This window comes from Octodon degus, unplaced genomic scaffold, assembly GCF_000260255.1.
Source record: "Octodon degus isolate 3935 unplaced genomic scaffold, OctDeg1.0 scaffold00136, whole genome shotgun sequence".
Lineage (NCBI taxonomy): Eukaryota > Metazoa > Chordata > Mammalia > Rodentia > Octodontidae > Octodon > Octodon degus.
Window position 1 is genome coordinate 5975058 of NW_004524712.1, and position 7736 is coordinate 5982793.

Genomic DNA, 7736 nt, shown 5'->3' on the forward strand with positions numbered 1-7736 from the left:
AGGAGGCGCTTTCAGTACCTCAGCTTCTAGGAGGAGGCGCTTTCAGTACCTCAGCTTCTAGGAGGAGGTGCTTTCAGTACCTCAGCTTCTAGGAGGAGGAAAGCCAGGAGGAGGAAAGCCAGCGGTGACTCTCATATTCAGTTACTCTCCTAGTACAAAAGATTCACCCAAATCAGTAGGAAATAAAGCCCAAGGATAATACCTTAACCTTAAACAGCTGAGGAGGTGGAGGTTGTAGGTTCAGTTTATCAAACCAGATGACCTTCATGACAAAATGTTTTCCAAAATGACCCACAGAGAAAAAACTTAAAGTCTTCATGGAAATGCCCTCAAATTATTAACAAGTATCATTATAGGTACACAGCCCAAGACACAAAATGAATAAATTAAAGTAAATATATAAAAAGCCACCTAACAGTCAAGTAGACATCTCAGGAATGCAACTAAGTAGCTGGAAGTGGCAAAGAAGGACTACTGAGACCAAGGAACACTGAACAGACCCTGATATGTCAACTGAGGTTGCATGAGAGTGACATCTTCATATAAGGACAAAACAGCAAATAGACAAATTCTAATGAAGCCTAAAACCATGTCTTGATAGAAACAGAAGTGCCAGGGAAAATTTAATTTTCACTAGAGAGAAAAAAAATTTCCAGACTGCAAAATTTTCACCTATGCATCTGGTATCCAGTAAAAATTATAAGGTATCATAGAAAGAAGTCAAAACAGAGATATTCACATTTTAATGGATTTTTAGAGTTATCAAAAAGAGATGTCATACCGAGAGAGAGAGAGAGAGAGAGAGAGAGAGAGAGAGAGAGAGAGAGAGAGAGACTGCTAAAATGGCTGTGATACATCTTTGACTTCTGTTTATGATATAGAAAGCTATAAATGGCATCATTCCTAGCCTAAAAAGAAAAGTCAGATTACCTATAAAATCATAATTTTTCTAGCACACATCAGATAATTAAGGTCTCAGGACAAAAACTAGTCTGAACCTTACAAAAACAAACTTCTCCACCACAAGGAATTACTTGCATGCAGCAAAACAAAGGCAAGAGAGACACACATGTTGCTAAGAAGAATTAGGTTAAATTTTTATCAAGTTGTTAAAACAGAATTATGAATAATGCAGTCAATGAAATCAAAGAAAAACAGAACAAAACACATGTCTACAGAGAAGTAAAATCTATGAAAAATAACTTCAAAAAAAAGAAAAAAATAACTTCAAAACTAAAATACAAAATATCTGACATGAACTCACTAAAGAGAGGATTAGTTAACTGGAAGATAACACAAAATATCTACATTAAATACACAGAGAAAAATCACAAGAAAGCATAAAGGACAATTAGACTGATAAAAAGCTAAAATACAGAATAACAAATTGGTAATTCAGAAAAAAAAAAGAGACCAAAATAATTTTTAAAAATAATGGCTGCAAAATTTTCCAAACTTATCAAGCTAAAGATTTGAAGCTGTCCAAGACTCAAGCAGGACTAAATTAAAAAACAGCTCGGTATATATTACAGTAAAACTAATAAAAAGCACTATGAAAAATTGTTAAGAACAGAGTACAAAAGAAGTTGACTAAAAGAAGCAAACATATTAATGTGATTTTTGCCAACCTTGAACTTGCTACCTTGAAAAATTATCCATTACAATGGCAAGTAAAATAAACTACTTTCATATAAAAGCTGAAGGAATTTAGTACCAGGAGATCAAGTGAAAGGAATCAGACCATACATTGAATGGCTGTCTTCCCCTCCCCCATATACACTGGCTCTCTATTTACACTCTATATGGGCGCTGTGTGTGTGTGTGTGTCTGTGTGTGTGTCTGTGTGTGTAAGAAACAGTTAGCTCTATAAAAACAACATATACCGTTACTGTCCAGAATAGTCAAGTCCACAAAACCATTAAGAATACTGGCCTTTCTCAAAGGCTAAGAACAAGGAACATGAAGAATTACTGCTAACAAATAAGAAGTGCTTGATGACATGTTCTTGAATTAGATAATGGTGGCTATTGACAATTTTGTGAATATACTAAAAAGCACCTAAAAGTACACTTAAGTACATTTTTTATACCTACATTTGAATTCTATCAAAAAATAAAGAAAATTCTAGTTAGAATCACAGGCTATAAGAATAAATTTAGACAGTTAACAACCATATCCTAAAAAACTTGAAAACAGAAGCAAAAAGAAGAGAATGGATTGGCAATACTAATGTAAGTCAAAGTAAGCTGTAAGTAAAAGGTATCACTAGAGATAAAGGACATTTCATAATGATAAAAGCATCATGTTTATAACTTGATATAATTTACATGTAATGTTATAAATAAATCTGTCATCCACAAATAGCCTGGTTTTTAAATATAAAAGGTAAAATCCAAAAGAGCTAAATAAAAATTGGATAAAGCCACTATCACAGTTGGCAATTTGCTAAACATTTCTCAGTAATTGACAAGTAAGCAAAAATAATCACTAAATACATAGATGTAAATATTTTCAAATGTTCCACTTACAGCTAACATAGAATGTGAAACCTGACAACTACAGAATTCACACATTACAGTATTTTTAAATGCATATGAAACATGGGTTGTACATACTAGGCAATAAAGCAAGTCTAAACAGGTAACAAAAAATTTAAACCATGAATTACATGTTTTGTGACTACCACAGAATTACATTAAAAATCAGCTACTAAAAGATAACTATAAATTCCCCTAAGCATTCAGAAATTAAGAAACACAATCCTGAATTATTCATACCAAATAAAATCAATAGAAATTATAAAGTTCTTTTATCTGAATGAAGATATACTAAAATGTGTGGCATACAGCAAAAGCAGTACAGCAAAATCTGTAACTCTAAATGCATGCTGTTAACAAGTTAATACTGATGCTATTCCATCATCAGAAGCTAGAAAAATAGTGCATCAATCCAAGGAAAAGGCAAACAAAAATCATTTCTAAAATAGTAAAACAATACAAAAGTTAATTCTTTGAAAAACTAAGTATCCCTATCAAGGCTGATCAAGGAAAAAGAATATACAAGAATGAAAAGAAAGCTATAACTAGGAAAGTACTTAGTTTTTCTTAAAGGCAATGGAAAGAAAAAATAAATAAAAGGCATAAAATCAGCAAGGGAAAAATTTTCATTATTTAAGATAACATGATGTATACAAAAACAATGAAAGAGTACAAATAATTTAGAATAAGAAAATTCTATAGCCCACATATAAAAATAAATACATTCATATATACCAGGATACATAATTACTTATCGAAAATATGTATATCAATAAGAGAATATTTTAAGCTATTTTTATAAAACAGAATATTCTACAGAAAAATTGTTGTCATTTTCAACAAGATATAAGCATTGAGCAACAGAAGCCAGTTTGTTTTACATAATTCAGTCAGATATAGAATAGGTACTATATAATTCTATTTATGAAAATAAATAAATAAAAAAGAAAATAAATAATGGGGGGGCAGGAAGATGGCTCAGTAGAATAAGCGCTTGCCTGGCAAGCACAAGAGCCTGAGTTCAATCCCTGGTTCCGCAAAAAAATAAATAAAAATAAATAAATAAATAAATAAATAATGAAAATTCCTTGAACTATGTGCTATATTCATGTAAATTGTATTTACATGAAGTTCAAGAACATGCAAAAGTAACCTACTGTGACAGAAAGGAATATAACGGTTACCTTTAGGATAAGTAATGACTGAGAAGGTCAAAGGTTGTGTCCAAAAACTGTCTTGATTGGATTATGATTAGGTGAGTGTATACACATAAATTCACCAACACGTACACTTATAATTAGTGTATTTTATTATATGTAAGCTATACCCCAATAAAAGTATAAAATAAAGTTTAATGGCAAATACTACATATTAGTCTAATAAACACAAAATTATATGTATGTGTATGTGCCATGTAATAAAAGATCAACTTGATGAAAGTATTTACTGATTTCATTGATTCTTTTTTTCTGCACTTTAAAATTATGTACAATAGTTTTGGATCCAATGGTTGCCAACTATACATGGTTTTTTACAGGAATTTTCTGTAAATTATCAGATTTGAAGATGGATAGACTCAATCAAAAGCAAAAACAAGGGAGAAAAATACTTTCTTCAAACATGCTACAGGATAGGTCTTATCATCTTGCTGCTTCCTTGGTTAAAAATTATTTAAATTATTAAATGTTTAACACACACTCACTCTACCTGCATGGGATTCCTGCTTGTATCTCATGAAGACTTTCACTGGACAGTCTGTCTTCCAGTCTGTCCTTTTCCCACCTCCCAAGGTATCACTTTCATTTATATTCTTTACTTTCTAAGTAATCTATTTTGTATTTGTTCTTCTAAACTTTCACTGATTAAAAATTAGCGTCCGGATTTTACAGTTCCCCAGAGAAGCCCTCGTGGATTTCCTTCCAATGACAAAGACACCACCAGCTCAGCACTGCACCTCAAGGGCTGCTCCCTGCCAGGTCCACCTTCCCTTAGTCCCTGAAGCAAGTCCAAGCAGCAATAGAACTAACTTCTTTTTCTATTCTCCCAGTCTGTTTTATTTCTTGTACTTTACCAAGTTCAGTGCTGCTCTGCTCCTATGGCCAATGAGTTATTTCTCACTGGTGGCAACAATGACCAGAAGTCTGTTTTAAGGACTGATCATCTAGCAATGCTTCGCTAATAGAAACAGGCATCGATTCTGACAGACAATACACAGAATTGCATTCCCTAATCAATTCTCTTCCATTTGTTTGAGAAAAAAACCTCAATTCTGTTAGAAAGAACAACTCTTTGAAGTAAGGATCACATGGCCAATTTAGTGTTTTCTGCTTGTCCAAGCAAGCTACATGAGTTTTTTGTATTTCTGTAAGCCTCTCACTGAAGAAAGCCGTTACTGGCCACAATAGGTACACTAAATCAACAGTCTACCTTCGGAGGATATTATAATAGATCACAAAGCCTTTTAAAATACAGGTGTTCTTTTTATGGTTTCCTGAAAGCAAGCGATAATATTTAATCATGTGTCCAATCTTACATAACTATGTCTGGTAATCTGAGCAACAAGAGATTTGATGATAAAAATAGACAACATAATGAACCATTTTAAATTAGCTATACTTGTTTTGAAAATCTGTAACATGTACTGTTGTATGTTACTCTGTTTTTGTCTTTGTTTCTGTTATTTGTTTTTGCCTTTGTTTTTATTTTAAATTTTATTTTCAAGAGTAAAAATTAAAACAAAACATAGGTGCTCTGTTCTGGTTCATTTATATAGACTACCATAACCATCTAGGTCTCCTATTCCCACAACTGACAAAAAATAAACTGATATTAATGGGGACAGCTTAGTAGTGGCAAAAATGGTACAGAAATTTGCTGAAACCAATTAAAATTGGGCTTTGGTCACTTTCAACTGAAAACATCTGATGTAACTTTTAGTAAAAATTGTAACTTTATCAACAAAAAATAAAATAGTATAAAGCAAAACAATTGCTTTATCCCATCCTAGTCTCCAGTCTGTCCTTTTCCCACCTCCCAGGGTAATCACTTTCATTTATGTTCTTTATTTTCTACATAATTCATTTTGTATTTGTTCTTCTAAATCTTTATTGCTTAAAAATTAGTGTTGATTTTTTAAAATGTATTACAGTGGCAGACACACTACCATTATTCCTCCTTGCTTTGAACGTACCTAGACCACTGTTCTCAACCACTTTCTGAAGCGGTGCTAGAGTCTTCCTTCATGTGCTGTCATGGCTGCCTCACTGTCTTGAATTCATTCGAACTACTTAACTTCATGGTCACTTTGACTTTGGGGAAAATCACAAATCCACTGTGCCACATCTGGTGAATAAGATGGATGAGAACTGTCTTGGTTACTTTTCTCTCATTGCTGGGAAAAAATATGACACCCAAAATTAAGGAAAAAATTTAGCTCAGTTTGTGGAGGTTTCAGCCCATAATCAGCTTGCTATACAGCAGGGTAGCACGGCACTGGAGTGACTATTCATGATGGTAAAGCAAAAAAACCCCAAAGCAAGCAGAAAGGAGCCTGACAGAAGACTCTTTCTGTCCCTTATATTGTCTGTAGGCTACACACAATAGGGCAGGTGTAGTATTTAAACCCATAATACCAGCAGTGAACCACGAATCAACCAAAAAGTCAACTGCATGAGGCTTTGGGGGCCAATCTAGACACAGATCCTAAGAAGGACACACCATAATGTCTTCGTAAGTCTCCTTTCATTAGATGGCATTGGTCGCACCATTCACCAGATTTCCTATCACATATTATAAAGCACTTGTAGAACTGCTGCAATGAGTTGGAAGAATGGTGTGTTAAGTATGTCCAAAGTAGGAGGGAGTATTCTGATTGGGATTAATGACAATGTGTCTTCTACTGTCATAAGTTTTTAACTAGTCACTGTATGTTTTTTAATATCAAAGAATGTATCCAAAGGAAAATATAATGTATAAATATGCTACTTCCTAGCTCCTTGTTTTTTCTACTATCGTCTACAAACTTGAGATCAGTATGTAGAACTCCATTTTTTCCAAATGTATAATAATCCACTGTATAGATATCTCATAATTTATTCCACTAGTCCCTTTCTAATGGACACTTGACTGATCACCAATCCTTTGATATTACAAACAATGACACAAAATTTGTAAATATATAGGTGTGTGTGTGTGTTTGATAGACAAATTCTTAAGTGAAAAACAATTTTACATGTTAAAAGATCATTTATCCATTTAATTAAGCCTTTCTACCTAGTTTTAGTGCTTTATATATTAAATAAGTTAATGCATCATGTATATTTTCCTGTTATTTATCCTTTGTTCATACTATTTTTATAATGAAATATTTTATACTATATGCAGTCTACTTTCTCAATATTTTATTCTGCAATGTTCCTTTGAAGTTATAGTTTGAAATGCCTTCCCAGATGAGTTAAACCAAGGGAACTATATTGTCAACACAAAAGCCTGGCTTCATTCAGTAGGCCATGGTATCTGATAAACTTCTCAGAATAACAACAATTGGGATCACAATGACTGATAATCCAAAAGAGAGAAATAGAGATTTAAGCTCACCTACTCCTATCACACAACGAAGAGATGTATTTCTTGTTGCCCCCAAAGTGCTAAAAATAAATAAATAAAAAATTTACCTATGAACTAGCAAAACCTGGGCCCCAAGAATTCTTTGTACCATGGCAAAAAAGCAGACCTGAGGATCAATGGACCAGATTAGAAGATGCAGACACAACTACAAACACACTCATCCACATTATCTTTGACAAAGGGGATAAACATGTTCACTGGAAGAAAGATAGCCTCTAATAAATGGGGCTGGAAAAACTGGCTTTCCATAAGATAAAGACTAAAATTAGACCCATGCCTATCACCATGCATAAAACTACAGTCAAAATGGATCAGAGATTTAAATATTAAACTGAAACACTAAATCTTCTGGAGGAAAAACTTGAGGAAGTCTTAAGGACTTAGGGGTAGGTAGAGATTGCATGACCAAAAATCAAACTACAAGGGAAATACTTCTAAGAATCAACAACTGGAATCTCATCTTTTTAAAAACTTTCTGCACATCAAAAAAAGTCACTGGGGCCGGGGAGATGGCTCAGTAGAATAAGTGCTTCCCTGGCAAGCACAAGGGCCTGAGTTCAATTCCCAGTTCCA

General features: G+C 33.4%; 1 protein-coding gene across 3 annotated transcripts in view; it reads right to left on the reverse strand.

The window, feature by feature from the left end:
- Arhgap32 (Rho GTPase activating protein 32) overlaps positions 1-7736 on the reverse strand; it is a 337222-nt gene that overhangs the window by 208354 nt on the left and 121132 nt on the right. The window lies entirely within an intron of this gene.